The sequence below is a fragment of the Lycorma delicatula genome, chromosome 9, assembly GCF_047948215.1.
Source record: "Lycorma delicatula isolate Av1 chromosome 9, ASM4794821v1, whole genome shotgun sequence".
Lineage (NCBI taxonomy): Eukaryota > Metazoa > Arthropoda > Insecta > Hemiptera > Fulgoridae > Lycorma > Lycorma delicatula.
Window position 1 is genome coordinate 68,222,467 of NC_134463.1, and position 23,303 is coordinate 68,245,769.

The 23,303-nt window shown below is 32.7% G+C and overlaps 1 protein-coding gene across 1 annotated transcript in view; it reads left to right on the forward strand.

Moving 5' to 3' along the window:
* LOC142329898 (uncharacterized) overlaps positions 1–23,303 on the forward strand; it is a 327,751-nt gene that overhangs the window by 76,416 nt on the left and 228,032 nt on the right. The window contains exon 2 of the mRNA XM_075374814.1: positions 9,576–9,641. The gene's annotated coding sequence lies outside the window, so the exon portion shown is untranslated. The remainder of the gene's footprint in view (positions 1–9,575; positions 9,642–23,303) is intronic.

The window sequence follows — 23,303 nt, forward strand, 5'->3', positions numbered from 1 at the left end:
GATGACCAAAATGTTGCTAGAATTGGTGGGCTTGTCGTATGCTAAACATGTGAAACTTTTTTTCACATGCAGCCATTTTCGTATTGAGAAAATTTAAAGTTTTTCTTAATAAGGTGGAAATCTTTTTTATCCCCTACATAGCACCGGTGAAATCTATCCGCCTTCCGGCGTGCTGAAAGGGATTTTTAAAATGTTATTTAAGAAACAAAAGTTAAGTAATTGGTATTAGAGCTCCACGTATGCTTGCTTCGCTCTAACTAATCCCGTTACGAAGTTGTACTCTTTTACACTCTTACTCCTTTCGCTTGCATTATTTTATACGACAGTGATTCTTTCTTCTCCTTCCATTTTATATTCATTCACTTCACTCTTCCACCAATAATAAACGTATGTAATTTGTTCCTTGCGAAAGTTATAATTGAAGAGTTAAAGTTTACTCTCCGTTGTCAAAACAGTGGATTCTCGATGAAAAAATAATAATAATAAGCAAATATCCGAGTCCTTGTGTTGCTTTTATAAGGATTTGAATTCTAGACTGTGGATACCGGTGTTCTTTGGTGGTTGGATTCCAATTAACCACACGTCTTAGGAGTGGTCGACCTGACTCTGTTCAAGACTACATGTTAACCGATACATTTACACTAATATTGGACTACGTCTGCAGGTACGTCAGACCTGGCAAGTCGGTAGCGGTGATTGCAGTTGCTAATCTATACACAGATACCCAGATCCGGCAGTAGCTGGAAATTCTGGTTGGAGAAAATAAAAAAAAAAACATATAATATATTAAAAATAAAATTTAATTTAATATATTGTAAATAAATAAAGAAGTAAAGAATATACTAACTAGCTCGGTTATCCGGCTTTGCCCGGGCTTTGCGCAGAATTGCAATAAATAGGCTTCATTTAAATAATTTATGCTTCTGTGTGTATGAGATGAGAAAGGGGGGTTAGTAGATGGGATATCGACAGTAGTTTTATTAATTTTAGAGCTTGACAGTACACTACGTTTTTCGTTTGTCCATCCGGTGCATAAACAAATAAATTATTTGGCGTGCCGACTCTTGACCAAGCTACATGTTACTGGCAGTGCGAAAAACAAGCTCTGGCTACGTAGGGTTGCACATAAAGATAATTGAAAGACCCCGCATGGCCATGGTTGCGGACATAGGACTTGCGTGTTCCTTGTATTCGTGCTTGTGCCTCGGACTGCCAGTGAACGTAGTCCGTAGTCGATAATATGATTAGCCTTCCTATATCAGCGACATTCCGTTCATTGGCCATAGCAAATAAATAAAAAATCGCAAATAAATATAGTCATCAACTCGCAGTTTTTTATTAACGTATATAAAAAAGCCGCACTTCCGATTTTAGCGTACGTATCCACAATGTATTAATGAAAGAGCTTGCAAAATTTTAAGGTTATTGCAGAACATCGTATAAACTGTATGATTCTGGAATCTGCAGCAATTTAATGCAGAAGTAAAACAAGATTTTTTTTTTATTTCAGTTGAACTTTTAATATATACTGTTTTGATTGACCATCTTCAGTCTTTTTTATAATAAAATTGTAATCCTTACACTGTAGTACTTATAACTGTATTACATAATTTTCACGGTTCTCTTTTGTAAGCCAACATTATACCTTTAAGAGAGTTATATGGAGATCGAAACAAACGGTAGTATGATGGTACAAATTCAAGATCGATCCATCAAAACTTCACAACCTAGCTCTCATTCTTTGTCGGGTGACCAAAGATATGTGAATCTATCGTTAACGGATAGAAGACACCTTTTTTTACTGATCAATTTTAGTTGCTTTATCTCGAACGTTTGGCGTAATCTTTCCGACTGTTGACAGTATAGGTTAACCAACCGGGTTGGTCTAGTGGTTAACGCGTCTTTCTAAATCAGCTGATTTGGAAGTCGAGAGTTACAGCGTTCAAGTCCTAGTAAAGCCAGTTATTTTTACACGGATTTGAATACTAGATTGTGGATACTGGTGTTCTTTGGTGGTTGGGTTTCAATTAACCACACATCTCAGGAATGGTCAAACTGAGAATGTACAAGACTACACTTCATTTACACTCATACATATCATCCTCATTCATCCTCTGAAGAATTATCTAAACGGTAGTTACCGGAGGCTAAACAGGAAAAAGACAGTATAGGTTAGAATCAATCGCTTAACCGGGGGGCAGCAGCTCGTAGTGAACAATTATTGTACAGTCCCACACAGATACAATATTAATTTTTCTTGGCGTCAGTCCTAGCATTTTCACCATTTATAGCGCTCACCTTACTTCGACGACCATATTTTCCGTTCATTATTGTCGTACATGATCTATTTTTTATCACCCTCAATGAGCCGTTTCAAAAATGATTCGGGTTCCTTTCGTTTAACAACGATTTTCTGATGGAAATTCAATTTCCATTTATTTATTCGTTGTTAAAACATATGAAATCCAAACATGGTGTTTTTTGTATGCAGCCATTTACAAATGGTCTAAAACCTTTTGATAGTTGATGTTTTGTTTGTTACTGATATCATGACAGCTAATGTACTAGTCTTGCTTAATCTTTACTATGATTTCATCGACTTTTTTAGTCATTGGCTGACCAGAGCGAGGCGCATCATTGACTTCAAAATGTGTGTGTGTGTGAGAGAGAGAGAGAGAGAGAGCGAGAGAGAAGAGAGAGAGTCTGTGTGTTAAAAATTAAGAAAAATTTAAAAAATAGGTATAAAAATAAAACCAACTGTTGATCTAAAAGTAAGAAGTATAATTTTAGACAGTCCCAAATATAAGCGTGTAATTAATTAATAAGTGTATAATTTTAATAATAAAAAGTAAATATGTTTAATAAAAATCTTCGTCTAAATGTAGAAACAGCACTGATTTAATTAAATCCATTAAATCATTTCCCTAAATGGTATTACTTCGGATACTTCCTAAATGACATAATTGATTCAAAACTTGTGATAGGAAATTGTTTTCTATCATTTAGATAGAAGAGAAAGTAAATAATAAATGCACAATCTGTGGATGATATTGTTTCGTACCGTGTAGAAAAGGGAATTAGTTGTTTAATACTGTTTTAATTCATTAAAGCCTCAAGCCTGCTTAAAGTTTATCTTTATGTTTAGCACTGGTGTATAACGAAATTCCCCCAATACACGTACAAGTTGAATACGGTACGGACGTAATCTTAATTTCTTTGTCATTTTGTGGACCCCCCGTATGACATTCTAATCTGCTGAGCTAGTCTTCTTGTTGACTTTCGAGATATCGTTCAAAGAATACATGGACACGTTTCGTCATTTAAAACTGCGTGCCGGTCTGACAGTTTTCGTTCATATACAGTATTGTTTTCTCTGAAACATGCGACTGTGAGTGTTATTGTTGACTAATTGGGTACTTTTGATTGAAGAAAAACTAGCCAAGTATTCCTACCATTTTAAAAAAGCCTGCGGTTTGAAATAATTCTCAAGAATAAACGCACCATGAGATCGTGTAAAATGTTTGGTAGATATTTTTATAACACACCTGTTACTTATAGAAAAATAGGGAGAGTACTTGATTGTTATGTGGACGTTATTACTACAAGTTCAACCCACTCATTACTGCAAATCTAAAGACAAATTTTCCGCTTCACTGGATTAATGAATTCAGGGTTGCGTAAATTTTTGCTCGCCCTATATTATATTTTAATATACGCATATATAAATGAATTTTATAAATAATTAACAAAATTTTATATTGTGGAGGTTATTGTTAAAAAAATTCGCATAATATCTCTCTCAGGTTTTGTTGCTTTTATATGTAAAATGCTTAGTGAACAAAAAATGAAGAGGTAGATTTTCCTTCAGATTATTTAAAATCTTACATATAATTTAATAACTTGATTTTCGATTATAGAAATTGTGAGAAAAAAGGTTGAATCAATTTTAGCGGTAGATAATATTAAATTATCTCTTTCATTTATTTCAATCTTTGTCTTTCCTCTTCAGATTTTACTTTCTACTTGTCTTCCCATCACCAAATTAAGTAAATCTGGATGTAATACGTGGCTCACCATTTACAAGATTCTTCCACATATTCTCTTGTCTTCTGTTCGTCTTTTGGTCTATTCATTTCGAATTTTATGGACCTATTTAAATGATTTTATAAATTCTTTTTTAACACCGCAATTCATCAAAGGTGTCCTTTGCTTTTTTTAAAATTTATTTCTTGTCATGTTTCTCTACTATTAAACGTTAAATTCCATAAAATATTTTCAAAATTTCTTTCCAATTACTTTTGATTTTGCATGAACCCTTTTAATTGCTTGCTCCCGTTATTTTTAATTCCTGCATTATATTTTCCTCAAAATAAAAAAAATTCTACTATGTTATGTTCACCTACTTCAATATTTAATTTCCTCATGATCACTAAATTTTCAACTTGAAAATTCAAGGATGGTGAGGCTGTAGAGCAAGGTCACCCTCAGTATCTCGACTTTTCGCCTAATTAAGGTCATATTTTCCTTAGGCACATTTGTTAACAATTAAAAACAACAATATTTGCCAAAAATATTTTTTGCACAACACACCCCTACCCGAAAAAGATGTTGTTGTAGTAGTTTGCTATGTTGTGATGTCACAGGTGAGCGTTAAAATTAAATAAATTAATAATATTTAAAATGTAAAAAAAGTAAGTCGGTCTGGCTGGGTCTCGAACTTGATCGCCTGGTTGACTCTGTACCTAGTGCGTTAAGCCTCGGGGCTTCACTAGTCGGCCTATCCCAACCTTGTAGAGGGAAGACGTCACCTTGTCATGTTACCCCCTCCGTGTTCCGAGCCCTGAGGGGCTTTACCGGAGGTTGTCTTTAGACCCTCTAACTGATTACATCTCACAATTATCAGCCAGGCCTTGGTCGGGATGCCAGCGATGTAAATGCCTCGGCAGACATTTGCATCAGTAAAATACATATCAAATTTCGTCTTCTCGTAGGCCTCAAACGTCTTCACATCCAACCTATCATGATTCCCTCAAATTAACTGACCGAAAACGCGGAAGCGCGAACCCTGCGCCTAGTCAAGATTTGACAGCACCGTTCGTAACTGTGAATGCCTCAGAAAACGGATGAGTTTAAAGTTAAATCAGTGCTACACTCATACCAATCAAAATTATGTTTTACTTAATATAGAAATTCAGACCTGCACCCAAATAAGTCGACCGGTTTAGGTCACCTAACAAGGGGAATGTAACCTCATTCCGGTCCGCGCAGGAGCCGGGAACAAATCCTGCACTCCCACCCGGTCCTATTATAGAATGTCGCGCGGCATTTCCAAGTCACAACCAGGACCGCCACCGGCGGAGGGAAGCCACCCCCCCCCCAAACGGTCGCACGGGCTACCATACCCCGGCAGCGCGGCCGCCCCCACTAGCTGGAGCCCTAAATCGAACTAGTCTGCCACCGTTCAAGCGAAATTTGTGAAATTACATTAGTTTAGTTAATGCCGACCGTAGCCGCTAGTACCGCCACAGCCGCGCGAATTAAATAAGGTATGCGCGCGCACTTTATTTAGAATCATTGAATTAAATAAATGAAAAAATATTATATTTAAATAAAATGATAAATAGTATAAATTAAGTTGTTTGTGTATGTGTTTGTAAGCCGTGCATCAGAAACAACTTGTGTTATCCGCTTTTTTTTAAATTTCATTTCTATTTTTCGTTGGATTCGTACTGCTCTAAAAATGTAATGTATTTTGTTGATAAGAGTTATTATATATTCGATTACTAATGCAATTTCTTCGATTGTATTTTATCTGATTATTCAGTTATAATATATACAAACTCCCATTGTTCTATTATATTCAGCCTAGATATACTATTGATTCTTTTCTTTTAAACTTAATCCGCAGATATGATGATATAATGCCACTGATATGATAAGCATTAATAGTTGTCTTATATCTAGATTAAAAATAATGTTACGTTAGCGTGCCAGATTCTCAACGAATGGTTTTAGGTTCGAATCCTATAACCACTGTTATTACCGGATTATCCTCCCGCAGTCCGTGAAAATACGGGCTGCGGAATTTTTAAAAAGATCCATTCAATTTTTCTAGTTCGTAAATAGGACATGTACCTAACATTTAGTCAATAGAAAAGGGAATCGGGAGGGAATTCTGTTTGTAAAACGACAGACTATAATGTAATTTTTAGGAAAATCTACCGTTCTCAGGGAAATTAAAAAGTATAATTTGGTAAAAGCGTGTTAGGTGATGTAGAAGTTATTGATCTTTTAAATGATGAAAAGTGAAATGCGATTGTTGATTTTGTAGAGGAAAATATCGAAGGTTTTGTTGGATGAATAAATTTAATTTTTAATAATTTTTTAGTTATAATATTTATGTTTTATATATACGAGTTTTGTTTTTTTCTTTTTGATTTGAACATTTATTCTTTCTTTTCTTTTTGGCTTTGATTTTCTTTGTTGATATCAGAAATGAATGATTTATTTTACTGGGTTAATAAATATATTAACCAGTTCTGAGTTTTAGTTTAACATGTTTTTTATTTACGTTTTTTTTTAGGAATTTTTATTAAATCAAGATAAATAATGTAAGAAATATGTATTGTAATGTATGTAAATAATGTAAGTAAAATCAACAAAATTTTAGAAATAAAATTGGGAATGAAATTACGCTCAAGGATCGTTTAGACAATTTTACTTTAACTTGAAACCGTTTCGGTTGTTAAACAATCATTTTCAGTAGACAATACAAATAAGTATATATCATCACTACTTAAAAAAATAAATTAATAGATAGATAAATGTAAAAAGATAAACAATAATTAATTAATAAATAATCAGTAATTACGGAATACTATAAAAAAGGTATTTTTAGTAGGACTTTTAGAAAGAGTAATAAAAAGTAAAATACAGAAAATCGTCGTTTTTAGGAATCCCAGTATAAAAGCGGAGTTTAATTAAAAATCACTTAAATCTCTAAGATGTACTAAACTTTCTTAAACCTGAATTGATTTTGAAATTAAGAGATTTGGAAATTTGTGGTTTAAATGATTTTAAACTAAACATAAGCTTTCTGTTGGGATTACCGTGTGAAGATGAACGTAGCATGCAACAGTAGATATATACTTGAAAATCAATACCAAAATCATTATTAAGAATGGAGGGGGGGGGAAATTGGTTTAATCGAGTGAAGAAAAATCGATGTTTACAGTAATAAATAAAGTTGAAATAATACGGGTTAGTTTTCGCGCAAATGGAACATCTTTAACAAAGAATTGATGAATTTAAATATTTAGTGAGATTCTAAATAGCTATAATGAAATTTGTAAGAAAATTTTGAAAATATTACATTCAGAAAACGCGTGTTTTTTTCTTCTTCTGATTAAGGTTCTTCTTCTGATTAATTGAGCGTTCGATTACTATCAAAACGAATTAAAATTAGGATATATAAAACAATAACTTTACCGGTGCTCTTGTATAGTTTTGAGGTGTGGGCGTATCTCTGGACGAAAGATAGAACTTTTGGGAATAACATTTTGAGAAATATGACTGTAATTGAACATACTGCGCAATGGAAGAAACGCTACAACTTTTGAACTGCATAGATATATTCGGATTTGCTAGAATGATCAAAAGTCGTAGATTATACTGAACGGGAAACGAAAGAGTAGCTGCTAGGGTTTTAGTTGAGACCCAGATGATTTTCAGAAGATAATATTAGATTTAATCTGTAGGAGGGGACCAGATCGGAGAAGTCAGTGCTAATCGTTTAGAGAAATTGTTTTTGATGAATTAAGAGATGTATCTGAGGCATATAAATAATAAAGTTGTCGTTTCGATCAACAATCTAAGAAGTATAAGAATAGAATATTAGATGTTTACAGAGTCAGATTAATTTATTAGTCTTGAAATTTACTTGTTGAATGATTAGTTTGTATACTTCGGTGTTAAAGCAAAGCATTGGGATCAAGTTTTCGCGGAAATAGTTGATTGAGAGGGCTATAAATTAAATTAGACTAGCGAAAATGCGTTAGAAGAAGCTTACAGCGAAGGCGATAGCAAAGTTGACTTAGAACACTGATGGAAATGTCTACAAGGCATTTGCATTGGTGGTGTCCTGACTGAGTCCATACTGATGACTATATTATGTAATTAGAGTAAGAGGGTCAGCAAGACGATCTCCGATAAAGCCCATCAGGGCTAGGAACGGAGGAAGTGATGTTGCAAAGTATTATCACAAAGTGAGTCTTCCTCTTCAGGGGTTAGAATGGGAAGGGACTTCAACTGAGTCGGATTGCTCAAGATCGGAAGAATTGGTGGATCTTTATTAATACGGTTATAAATTTCGATTCCTGAGGCCATGAAGTAAGTATTTTAATTGCCCTAAACGGCAGTGTTGGGGTTTATATATTTTTTACTGTTGTAAAAACTGTACTAAAAATATTAGTTTTGCAGTATTTCGTAACTACCGTTTATTTGCCAATTTATTTATTTTTATTTATTTATTTTTTTTTTTTACTTGACATCGCCACATAAGCTTGCGCGTGGGATATAAAAACGTAGCGTATGAAGAAAAATGCCCTGCCTGATCGGGATTCGAACCTAGGACCTTCGGATGCAAGGCCCAGACCGCTACTGCTCACGCACGGAGTCCTGCAAATATGATATTTTTAAATATTTTTTTATATATTAAATAAATGGATATTAATAATTGTTTTACAGCCGAAAGGGCCTTTAATCTGGGTTTTAGATCTCCAGTAAAATTTTTGTAAACGATTTCTAAGGGTAATCCTCTTTTGTAATTTTACATTTTTTTCAATAAAAAGTCTATTTCTTATGGAATTTAAATTATAATTTTTTATTTACTCGTATCTTGCTTTGTTTATATTAATGAAAAATATAGATTATTGAACTCAAATTTTTACGTATTGCTCGTATATACAGGTTGAATTCTCCACAAGTTTTGTTTAGACGTTTTATATGTTTATTACACATTTAACAAACTTATTGTACGTCAAATATGAAACAGGGTTTTTTTTACACCAATTTATTGTTTTTACCCTAGATTTTTCAAAAATTACTGCAGATAGAGTTCTGAAACATATTTTTTCGATTTTTCGGGTCAAAAACCATAAGAAATCATTAATTTTGTCCTTTAATTAACGTCCTAAAAATTTCAATCATTTTACCGGGTTAGCTGAAATTCGAGTGAAATCTTCCACTAACCGTAACTCACAAACGAATTATTTTAGAACATATGTTTATATGAAATTTTTTAAATTATTTTTACAAATAGAATAGATTATGAGAATTCCGAGAGAATCCGTGATATTTCTATATATATAAGAAAAATTATTAAATTACAGGATATATTATGGTATTTTATACCCGTTCAGGCATTATTAGTTTACGATAATTAATGTCGGATATTATTTTCTACTCTTTTTCCTTTTACGGTGTGTGGTTTACTTAATAATTTTTTTTAGTTTTTATATAATGTTATTATTTAATTAATAATAAAAATATTAATAAGTCTTTTTTTTTTTTTATAGATTCCTGATCCATACCGAATATCCGATCCAGAGGGAACGTGGAGTGAGAGATATCAATTTCGTCAGGTAATATTAAATATATTTTCATTTACTGCGTACCAAAAATACATTTATAATATAGGCTAAAGACAATAAATACATAATAGGATAATTACAAAATTAAATCTGATTTTAACTACACTTTATTACAAAATAAATGAGTAATAAAACAAAAGTAAGAATATACAACAAAAATAACAAATAAATTAACAGGAGAAAAAATAGTATAAAGTAACAAAAAAAAATTAAATACAAATATAAGTAAATTAATTGAGAATTAATTAACAGCAAAGAGATTAGGAAAAATTATTTTATTAAATTAATAAGAAAATTATTATTATAACTTGGCTACTTCATTATTTGGATTATTATAACCAATAGATGGTACTTATCCTTTAGACAAACAGCATAAAAGTCCTTCGACTTGAATGAAGTGCGTGAATTTTTAATTCGGTAAAAGGTTATTTAAATCCACATTACTGTTGACGATCTTTACTTTCTTGTACGAAGTAAAGGAAGTATTGTGACCGCGAAAAATTTCTGTTTTCAGATTTCAACGGAAATATTCATTTTAACCGTCCTTCAATCTATTTTGACTAGTTTCGGCGTGACGTCTGAACGTATGTATCTCGTATAAGTCAAAAACTATTAGCCGTTGGACGTTGAAATTTAAGATTTAGGATTGTAGTAAAATCTAGTTATGTACATTCCTTTTTTATTGCAATCGAATGGACCAAAAGTGTCTAAAAAAGCCCAAAATCCAAAATAATTTGGATTTTTCTTAACTGCAGTAATCAGCTCATTGAGAGCTTTTCTACGATATAATTGGTACTTATTTTCATTGGTTCCAGAATTATAGCCAAATAAAATTTTAATTAATTAAACATTTGATCGTACAAGGGGAAGGCATATCGGTACGAATCCGACTTTATTTTTTTTTAATTGAAATATATTGATCTATTAATAATTATTAACCTCTGATTGTAAAAAAAATGTTTATATATAATTTTAATAGGCGTACAAGGAAATCGTGTGGTTTCTAAATTAGAGTTTTTACTTATATAGATTTAACTATTTGAATTAATTTTAATTTCTCGGAAATCCGGTTTTTAAATCGACCCGGTTCCGCAGTTATTATTATTACCCACGACGGAACGGAGACGGTATATGCGTTTGGGATAAGAGGTATATGTTACCATTTTCTTCAAAAACTACTGGACCGATTTTGATGCGGTTTAATGAATTACAATCACTTGTAGGTTCTTAGATATGTTTTACGGTTATAGGCCACCAGTGGGGGCTGCAATAGATGTGTTTCTCTAAAACGGTTGGGCCGATTTTGATGCAGTTTTTTCGTATTACATAGGTGTCACCTCAGAGCAAGTTCTTAGGCTAGTTTTATGGTTATACGCCGCCAGGGAGCGCTGCAGTAGGTATGTTTCTCAAAACGGTTTTTGAGTGTTACCAACTCTTTCTAACTCCAGTAAGTGTGGATTATTAAATAATTTGCGCTGGTAAAGTATACTAAACTTTCATCATCAGCTTATAAACGTCCCACTGTTGGGCACAGGCCTACTAATCTTTCTTTCTTACTAAAAAGTAAGAAATAAAAAATGTGAAAAACTCACGACGAAAAAACCTTAAATACCTGAAATAATTAAATAACTGTAGTTTTACTTTATAATCCACTGTGACACTGTGATATTGTTTTTAAGACAATAAAATTTAAGATTTTGATTGACCGTCGTGCGTGACCCGTAGACTGCGTAGATAAGCTTTAGTTATCATCATAATGACGGTTAATCAAAATCTTAAATTTTATTGTCTTGAAAACAATATCACAGTGTCGCAGAGGATTATAAGGTAAAAATACAGTTATTTAATTACTTCACGTTTTATAAGGTTTTTGTCCTGAGATTTTTAATTTTATTTTTACTTTAAATTAGAATCTGATTTTAAATGAAGTTTTAAATATTGTGGCGTACGATGTTTTCATTTAGTAAATAATGTATAGAAAAGCATGAAATTATATTAAGTTACATAAATGGGATTAACAATAGCTAGATAATAATGTTTTGTGTAATTTAGTACTAAACCGTCTAATTAAAATATAGTTGTAAAACGTAAAAATAAAATGTAGTACAATCTTCAGTATTATAATCATAAACGTTTATTTTTAATTAATATTCGAACATTTTAGAAATGTGTAGTTAAAATATCAGTACACCATTTAAAAACAAAAAATTGGTCATGATATACTTTAAAATTTTTAAATTAATTAATTTTTCAGATTATGCATATTTTTTATATGGTGTTCTTTAGTTTTTAAATTGCTTTATCTTCTAACTTATCACCAAGAATTTTGAAATTGTATACTGTAAAAACGCCTGTTCGACCATGTAATCGCCAGGCCGATATACTCTCAACCTGTTTTATTACTGCTTCATTGTAAACATCTATTTTTACTAATTAATTCCAGTTATTTTTTTTTTTAATGATAATGAAATCATATTATTTTTAGTGCAGTACAATGAGGTATACACAAAAAAATGATTACTATTTGGTTGAATTACGAGTATTGGCGAGAAGGTTACAATAATGCTGACCTATCTGATAAATAAAATTAAATAATTTTCTGCAATGTTACACATTAACAATTGTATTGTTAATATTAATATCTTTACTGGAACTAAATAAATTTTTTTTAAATAATTTAAAAAAAATAAATAACAGATGATTAAAATAAAACATTGTATTTATAAAATAAAAAAGGAAGGAATTAATAACAAAATAATAGTATAAAATAATTATTATATTATTGTAAAACAAAGATACAGATGAATTTGATGTCAAAATTAAAAAATAATTAGATAGAATTAATTATGGGAGCGTTTTCCTTGTTTTTTTTTGTTTTTTTTTATTTGATTCATAATTCCACGAATTCCGAGTAAAAGTCAGACGTACACTTCTCGTGATAAAAAAATTTCCTGTTAGTTGAAAAGATCGTAAGTTTTAATTGATTATACTAGTCAACAAATGTTAACATCTTTTATGTAATACTTATGAAAATAACTGTAGTTAAAAGTATTTTGTGGCCCTAAATTCAAAAATGATTTGCAAAATATTGTAACGGTGTACTTTTTTATTACAAGGGTTGGGGATTTGATTAATTACATATTTTTGCAATGTATTATACATTGAATAAAAAATATATTTACATATAAAACATTTAAATTAATTAAAGACGTTTCATTAAGAACCATATGTAATAAAAATATAAAATGTTACCTAAAGGTACAATATAGTGACAAAATATTTCAATTTTTTCTCTTGGCGTTCAGCAAAATATTCTCTTTATAAAAATCAGCAGTAGTCTTTCATCATAGGTGGGTCCCAGCGTCCCTGGTATGGTGTTTTCATTGTCTCGATAATCCTGCCCACCGAGCTGGTTAACTCTTCATCGCAAATCAGCTGATTTCGAAGTCAAGAGTTCTAAGGTTCAAATCCTAGTAAAGGCAGTTACTTTTATACGGATTTGCATACTAGATCGTAGATACCGGTGTTCTTTGGTGGTTGGGTTTCAATTAACAACACATCTCAGGAATGGTCGACGTGAGACTACAAAACTACATTTCATTTACATTCGTAGATATCATCCTCTGAAGTAATATCTTACGGTGATTCCGGAGGCTAAACTGAAAAAAGAGTGTCTTGATGTCCTGGTGAAATTTCTGTCCGTGTTCATCATTTCCTGCGCCCAAATTTTCCGGAAAAATTCAAATGAGAGTATAAAAATTATTTTTAAGGACATGCAAAGGGTAAGAGTTCATCTATGAGGATGAGAGCGCCTCATATTGCTGCGTGACCATTCACACAGCTACGTGAGGAATCCAATATTCATCTTAATCTCCAATTTGGCACTTAAATATAAAAATAGATTTTTTTTTGACTTCCTGTGATATAAATCTAATCTTTGATTTTAAAATAAATTTTTCACAAAAATCCAAATTTATCCGCTGGATTTTTGTGACATCGACGACTAGAACTTCCTATTTTTATTAAAATATAACAGAAACACTAAAAGACACTTGACTGTACACAAGACAGAATTAAAATAAACTTTAAAGAAACATAACACAGTCTTTAAAGGCTCGTAGAATGCGGTGGAAATACCCAGCAAAGCCAGGTGTAATAAACAATTCCAGGTAATTCAAAATAGGTCAACAGGTTCTCGGGAATGGGAATCGTAAGAAGTTTCTGTGAATAGATTGTTTAATAACTAATAAAATGAAAAGCAAAAAAAAAGCATTTTCATTGATGTTACAAAAATCATGTTATTTTTTAAATATTTACTTGAATTCTAAAATTATGTCTAACTTAAAAATGTATTTAATTTAATTTTTAGCAAACTTATATTTTTCAAATATTTTTTTCTGAAAATAAAATCTTTTATACTTAAAAAAATTCCCGGAGTTTTTAAAACTGTTACGTTATTGTTTTTGTAAACTTTTCGACCACTGTAATGAATATATTTGTTGAAATTAATTTGTTGATGATAATTTACAGAACGGAATTATTAAGTATAATTAACCTGTCTTAATCTGTTATTATCCTGTTTTAATTGTCAGTCGTTTACAATTTCTAGTTTAAAAAATTAATTAACAAAAAAATTTTCAGATTTGTTTAAATCGAAATTACGTAATTTATTTACGACTTAAATTTCATTTTCTAATGATTTTCCACCGTTGTATGTAGTTCCGTAGTATAGTATTTACCAAGTAAATTACCGTCGTTTCCCTCCTTTGTCAGATTGTTTTTAGATCAGATTTCAAATAATGGATCTCCAATTAACTTCCTGTGTTCAATATCTCTCTTCGATAACTTTCTCTATAAATGATTTATTTATATTAAGTCTTCCTTTGCACAATTCACATATCTCTTTCATGGCCTTCCTGTAGATCTTTTTCCCAATTTATATATATATTAATTCTTTCGCTATTTTGTCATTTCAAATTCTCTATAAATACCCGAACTATTAATCTGAACTCTGTTCAGTTATCTTGTGTAATGGTCTACATCTAGGATTTTATCATATTGCAGTTTCGTACGCGATTTTCTTTAGGATGCTGATGTTAGAACAGGGACATAGTTCATCTAGGTGTTTATATATATATATATATATATATATACGAGGATACCTCAATTATTATTCGCAATGTAGTTATAAATTTTATTGCAATGCGAATAGGAATCTAACATGTACATCATTTTTCAACATAGTCCCCTTGTATTTCAACGCACTTGGTCCATCGCTGCACAAGCTTCCTGATACCCTCATGAAAGAAAGTTTTCGTTTGAGCTGTGAGCCAGAAATGCACCGCTTCTTTCACCGTTTCGTCCGAGGTAAATCGACGCCCCCTTAATGCCTCTTTTAGTGGACCAAACAAGTGGTAGTCAGAAGGGGCAAGATCAGGCCTATACGGAAGTTGAGTTTCTGGAGCGTTTCGGCAGTGTGGGCAGCAGTATGTGGGCGGGTATTGTCGTGCAACAACGCAACACCTTTCGACTGCTGTTGAAAGGTGTTGAGTTGTTGCACGAATTGCAACAACGCAAGAATTGTACAACGATTTTTACGAATTGTACAACGAAGTTGAACTTCGAATTGCAGGCTTCAGCTTGGCAGTAAGTATCTCACTGTAACACGCACTGTTTATTGTTGTGCCCCTTTCCTTACAATGTTCCAGTACTGGACCTTGTGAGTCCAGAAAAACTGTAAGCATCAGTTTTCCTGCAGATGATTGGTTCTTGAACTTTTTTTTGCAGGGCGAATTTGGATGTTTCGGTTCCATACTCTGCCGTTTACTCTCCGGCTCGTACTGATGAATCCATGTTTCGTCACCAGTGATGCTTCTGTCTAAGAAGATTTCCCGTTCGTTACCATAACGATCCAAATGTTTTTGGCAGATGTCCAAGCGCGTTTTGTTTATGCAACTGTGTGAGTTCTTTTGGGACCCATCTTGCACAGACTTTGTGAAACCCAAGTCTGTTGTGGATGATTTCGTAGGCAAAACCGTGACCAATTTGCAGACGATGTGCCACATCATCAATAGTACTCGTCTGTCTAAGAAAACCATGTCACGTGCACGGTCAATGTTTTCCTCATTTGTAGCGGTAAACGGTCGTCCGGCTCCTTTGTCGTTCGTAACACTTGTGCGACCGTTTTTGAATTTTTCAATCCATTTGTAGACATTCCGTTGCGGCAACACACTGTTCCCGTACTGTACTGAAAGTCTTCGATGAATTTCGGCCCCTGATATACCTTCCGACCACAAAAAACGGATCATTGAACGTTGCTCTTCTTTGGTACAAACAAAAAGCGGAGCAGCCATGGTTAACGGTAGGGCAGCGATAATTGAACTAACCTAGTAGCATCAAACCTGCACAGACATAACAACAATTAATCCACGCATGCGTCATCTACGCAACACGACAGTACTACCAACATTAAAAAAAATAATTAAATTGCGGATAATGATTGACTTACCCTCGTATATATGTTACCGTGAATGACCAAAATTAGAGAATGTCCAATAATCTCCGATGAATGTCAGTTCATACCAAATGTGTCTGTAAAAGACCTAAATATTTGCTTATTTGGACCTTCGCCGGTATACGTCGACAAACACACATAAACTCTGATGGTGGTCGAAACGACTACTGTAAATTAACAAAAAATCACCCATACTATTCTCTAAGGTAAATAAATTACGAGAAACCCTCGTAAAAAAAATACATTTTAAATTTACCTAAACAAGCTACGCTCGAACCTAGACGACCTATCTCGCTAACCGCGTCTAATTAACGTTTAATACATATTATACATGTTATTCTCCAGCATTGGAAGAGATTAATCAAATTCACTGCATTATTACACTAATGGTGAAAGTTGAATTTAAATATTAAAAAAAAAAAAAAATGACAAAGGGCAAACTATGTGCCCATCTATTGGTATCGTTATCTTCATCCATGCAATTAACAAATTCTGTATATCCTTATTGGTCCTTTCAATTTATAAAATGATGAAAATGTGACCGAATTGACCAAACTTTATTTTAAATGATAGAGATTGACTGTCTATTGGTCCCGTACTATTGCTGAATGATGTTGGATCAATAGAAAAAAGTGCTGGTCAGAAAAACATTTTTCCGCCTGTAAGCGCACCTATTCATTTTCTTACAAATCTTTTACACAGTGTTTATAAACATTAAAGAAATGTTCAGAACAAGAATCTGTACAGTATAAGATAATTATATAAGACAGTGTTCAGTGTAGCGGTTAAGAATAATATATTAAAATGGTATCTATAGGTATTCCAAAAAAAATAGTACTTGTCCTTTTTTAAATAAAAATTGAGGTAAGGATAAATTTTACCTATTTGGCTAGGCCAAGCTACACCAAGTTCACCAATTTGGATTAGCTTTTTTTTTTTTTTAAACAATACAGAATGATCCCAAGTGTCGGTCGAAAAATTCCGATCTAGGCACGTAGAACATATTTATTTTCGAAAAGCTTCTGCATTGAATGCTTGCCTTAAGTTGCTCGATACTTTATGCATTTTCTGTAAACCAGTATGTTTTTCATCGGCTTTTTTGTTTCGGGATTTTTTAGGTTTTTTTTTTTTTGTCTTTAGTCATTTGACTGGTTTGATGCAGCTCTCCAAGATTCCCTATCTAGTGCTAGTCGTTTCATTTCAGTATACCCTCTACATCCTACATCCCCAACAATTTGTTTTACATACTCCAAACGTGGCCTGCCTACACAATTTTTTCCTTCTACCTGTCCTTCCAATATTAAAGCGACTATTCCAGGATGCCTTAATATGTGGCCTATAAGTCTGTCTCTTCTTTTAACTATATTTTTCCAAATGCTTCTTTCTTCATCTATTTGCCGCAATACCTCTTCATTTGTCACTTTATCCACCCATCTGATTTTTAACATTCTCCTATAGCACCACATTTCAAAAGCTTCTAATCTTTTCTTCTCAGATACTCCGATCGTCCAAGTTTCACTTCCATATAAAGCGACACTCCAAACATACACTTTCAAAAATCTTTTCCTGAGATTTAAATTAATTTTTGATGTAAACAAATTATATTTCTTACTGAAGGCTCGTTTAGCTTGTGCTATTCGGCATTTTATATCGCTCCTGCTTCGTCCATCTTTAGTAATTTTACTTCCCAAATAACAAAATTCTTCTACCTCCATAATCTTTTCTCCTCCTATTTTCACATTCAGCGGTCCATCTTTGTTATTTCTACTACATTTCATTACTTTTGTTTTGTTCTTGTTTATTTTCATGCGATAGTTCTTGCGTAGGACTTCATCTATGCCGTTCATTGTTTCTTCTAAATCCTTTTTACTCTCGGCTAGAATTACTATATCATCAGCAAATCGTAGCATCTTTATCTTTTCACCTTGTACTGTTACTCCGAATCTAAATTGTTCTTTAACATCATTAAGTGCTAGTTCCATGTAAAGATTAAAAAGTAACGGAGATAGGGAACATCCTTGTCGGACTCCCTTTCTTATTAGGGCTTCTTTCTTATGTTCTTCAATTGTTATTGTTGCTGTTTGGTTACTGTACTTTTTAGGTTAACGTACTCTTAAAATAATCGTAAATCGATGTGAACGTTCTCAGGCGTTCCATTACAAATAAATTTATGAATCGATGGAAAAAAGGTGTGGTCTTTATTTTTGAGTCCGTTTGAAAGGCATTTGCGGATAAAATTATATCAACTTTCCCTTTTAGACTGCATTCTTACGACATCTTATATTTCATATATATTCGCATTTTAAACAGCCTTTGCTCGTGTACGAATCTTTTTCCCTTGTAATTTAAGTCGTTTTGAACGAACCGGTTTCGTTTTAAGGAAACGTTCTTTTCTCTTACACGAGTATTTATCAATTTTATAGGTTTGCCCAAATTTCCATTTAGAAAAGAATTAAACATTTTTAAAAAAAATTTTACCGATTCGAAAAAGGTTTAAAAAATTATGATTAACAGAAACGAAATCTAGTAATTGAAAAATCCATAAAATAATAATAAAACTTTCAAAGTTATTATCAACTAAAAACTTACGGGATTTGTGTCCACGTATAAAAATTTATTTCACATTCATTTATAAAAAATAAAAATCTGATCCGGACACGACATGACTTCCTTGTACGTCGATTAATATATATATATGTCGGAGAGGCGAGGAGATTTGTCAGGGATTCAACGTTTTGTGCTTCACTCATTCCCACCATTACAAGTGGAAAATATATCAGATTACAATAAAGTTCAATTAATAAAAATGAGTAGATAACTCGTACAATGAAATAATTACAAATGATAATTATCACTTATCAATAACTCAGTAGCACACGAATTACAATATAAGATTAATTCAATTTAGAATTCAAATAATATTAAAACAACTTGCGATAGACCGAGGCTCAGGGAAATAACGAATTCGCGATCACCAGGACGTCTGTTCGATCTGGGTTCCAAAGCAAGACTACCCTTTCTCCATATTCTCAAATAATATACCTACTGCATATTTCCTTTTCCTTATTAATTTTATGATACCCTATCGTCCTGGGATCCCGACTACGTTGACAACCATGTGCCTACCTAGCCTAAGCCTACCGCAATAAAACAATTTAAACCTTATTTTACAAAATATTACTAGTAATAATACATTTCTTAAAACTACTAAAAATACAGACATTCTAAAGAATATTCTCATCGTTTTGTCGGAAGATACTCCACTGTACTTTATTCTCCGACACGGCCATTCTGACAATCACACGCCCTCGGGTGTATCTAAAACATTGAGTTACAGTGGTATTTTAATTTTTGTTTTCAACTGACCTCGGTCATTATAAAGCGTTTTACAATAGTTAAAGTACAAAAGATAGATTCAGAAGTCCTCTCGAGTAACAGAAATCCATTAATTATTCATTATCCTAAATAGTCATCGTACAGTACTCAAGAGATCGAAAAGCCATCAATCATTATTCCTTATCATTTAACTGTCAAATAAGATTTAATTTCCTCCACCAATAGACCTCTGCATTATCTCTAGGCTACCCTGTATGCCACATACAGTATCATACATATTCTGTAGTTGCCACAACTACCTGCCCGACACATCATCAGGTGCCCATCGCGCCCTGATCAAACTAACATTAGCCACTAATTTAGTTTGCAGTTACGACTACACACTGATGCATGTGCGAAAAATAAAAATTCCAGGTCCACGACCTGCTGCCAGCCATTAGTGCATTGCGTCATTGGTGGTCTCTTTTTAAACCATAGTCCCTGTTTCAGGACCAACATCAACAGTCTCCTCGGCACAACTTTCATTGTCCGAGGAAACATCCAACTCATTAGGAATATAATTCTCAGGCATTTCTCTCAACTTATCATGACTATACTTATAACTTCTACTACTACTTAAAGATTTTAGTGTGTACCTGTCGGTATCAAGTAATTCTGTTACTACGAATGGACCTCTAAATTTCCTATCGAGTTTCGTTTGATTACGTTCTTCGTTCTTAATCAAAACGTGATCTCCTATTTTAAACTTATTAACCTGTTTTGGTAAATCGGACAAAGGGTTTCGAGAGAAGAAATCCGCGTGCGACATACGTTTGCCTTCTCTATAAACTATATCGAACTGAAAAGCCTGTAAATAAGCCCACCACCTATGGACTCTATCATTAAGATCAATCTTATTTTGAGAAGATTTCAATGAATTACAATCAGTTACAACAGTAAATTGTCGTCCATGCAAGTAATGCCGAAAAGGTTTAATAGATTTAACAACGGCCATAGTTTCGAGTTCGTAAGAATGATACCTGGACTCGGCTGGGCTTGTCCTTTTACTAAAGTATTCAATAACTTTATTTTTACCGTCTACTTTATGCATGAGTATTGCTCCGTACCCATCGGTATGCAGTTCTATAGGGTAATCCGGGTCAAAGATAATTAAGACGGGTTCGTTGGTCAAAGTATGAATTACTTTTTGTCGGGCGTTTTCATGTGTCTCAGTCCACTCAATATATTTTTTACCTGAGGTAAGAGCATATAATGGTTTCATGATTTGTGAAAACTTAGGGACAAACCGTCGGAAATAAGATGCAAGGCCAATAAACTGTCTAAGCTGAGTAACGGTCCTTGGAGCGGGTAACATTGTTAAAGAGTTTATTTTACGACGGTTTGGACGAACTTGTCCTTCTTGAATCTCATACCCAAGGTATGAAACAGATGTTTTGAGAAAAGAACATTTTGAAAAATTAAATGAGAATCCCGCATCTATAAGAATTTTAAATACCACTCGAAGTCTTTCAAACGCTTCTTCTATCGTATCTGCAATTATAAAAATTTATAATTTCGAATTTACTACATTCATTTACTACTTTAGATTTACAGATTTTAAAATTATTTTGAGAAATATTTACTTCAAAACCCAAGCTCAAAATTTCTCGACCAATTAAAATATTATAACTCAAATATTCATCTGGGACAACGTGAAAAAGAATCTCTAATGTAAACAAATCCATAATCACAATAGATAAAATTTGCATGCTACAATTTACTACAACATTTCCGATGCCTTTCAAAATTATTAATTCATTAATTCTACGTCCAGAAAACTTAATCGCTATCGATTCCTTTATTAATGAGCATTCCGCTCCTGAATCAAAACAATATGGAAGCGACTCACCAAGATGGTTTAGAATACCAGTAGGGGTTGCAACTGTGCAAAGATTCACACGGCGTTCGACGCTACCATTCTCCTTGTTGTTCCCTGGACCGCTACGGCTGCTGAACCTTCCAAAGCTTTGCTAAGCGCAGATATCAATTCACTGCCTTGAAGAGGATTTTCTAATAGACACAATTCTGCTGCAGAGCACCAAGCAACAGAATCCGATCCCGCACTCTCTGGATTAAATCGTGGTAACGCAACACTTTTCTTTGTCGATAATGGCTTTTGCATACAACACTTCATAAACTCAAACAATGTATTCCACTGATCAGGTGATGGACCAGATGGAGACGATCCCACTTCTGATGTCGGAGAGGCGAGGAGATTTGTCAGGGATTCAACGTTTTGTGCTTCACTCATTCCCACCATTACAAGTGGAAAATATATCAGATTACAATAAAGTTCAATTAATAAAAATGAGTAGATAACTCGTACAATGAAATAATTACAAATGATAATTATCACTTATCAATAACTCAGTAGCACACGAATTACAATATAAGATTAATTCAATTTAGAATTCAAATAATATTAAAACAACTTGCGATAGACCGAGGCTCAGGGAAATAACGAATTCGCGATCACCAGGACGTCTGTTCGATCTGGGTTCCAAAGCAAGACTACCCTTTCTCCATATTCTCAAATAATATACCTACTGCATATTTCCTTTTCCTTATTAATTTTATGATACCCTATCGTCCTGGGATCCCGACTACGTTGACAACCATGTGCCTACCTAGCCTAAGCCTACCGCAATAAAACAATTTAAACCTTATTTTACAAAATATTACTAGTAATAATACATTTCTTAAAACTACTAAAAATACAGACATTCTAAAGAATATTCTCATCGTTTTGTCGGAAGATACTCCACTGTACTTTATTCTCCGACATATATATATATATATATATATATATATATATATATATTTTTTTTTTTTTGAATTATTATTTATTGTAAAACTTTTTTTTACAATCGGAGGTTAATAATTATTAATAAATCAATTTATTTAAATTAAATAAAAAAAAGTTAAAAAATAGGAAATGAAGTTGCATACGAATCGATGTGCCTTCCCCTTGTTAGATCCAAATATTTTGGTAATTAAAATTTTGTTGGGCTGTAACTTTAGAACCAATGAAAATAAATACCACTTTTCAATATATCATTGAAAAGGTCTCAACGAGGGCTTATTACTGCAGTTAAGAAAAAATTTAAAACCCAAATTTTTTGGATTTTGTGTTTTTTTGGACACTTTTGGTCCAGTCGATTGCAATCAAAAGGGGAGGTGCACAACCAGATGTTACAACAGTCCTAAATCCAAAATTTCAACATTCTACGACTAATCGTTTTTGAGTTATGCAAGATACATACATACATACATACATATGTACGTACAGACATCACGCAGAAACTGGTCAAAATGGATTCAGGCATGGTCAAAATGAATATTTCAGTTGATATCCGAAAACCGAAATTTTTCGCGATTAAAATACTTCCTTGTACAAGTTAAAATAATAATATATATTTTTAAAATAAAGAAAAATAATAAAATGTATGGAAAGATCATTAACAAATGAGAAAACACAAAGTTAAACTATTAATGATAAATAATTATTATTTTGTGGTTAAAAAATTTAGTTACATGCGATAATAAATCAATTGTTTAAAAACTTTTCTTAACTTAAAAATGAGTGTTACTCCTAACGCAAAAACTGTAAAAGACCATAAAATGTCTTATTTAGTTATTGAAACAGGTTTGGATTCTTGATATATTGCATCCTGTGTTTGCGGAAATGTAAGTTTTTTACGAAAACATAAATTTGTTTCTCAGAAATTATTATCTTCAAAACTATTTTTAGAAAAATACTGTTG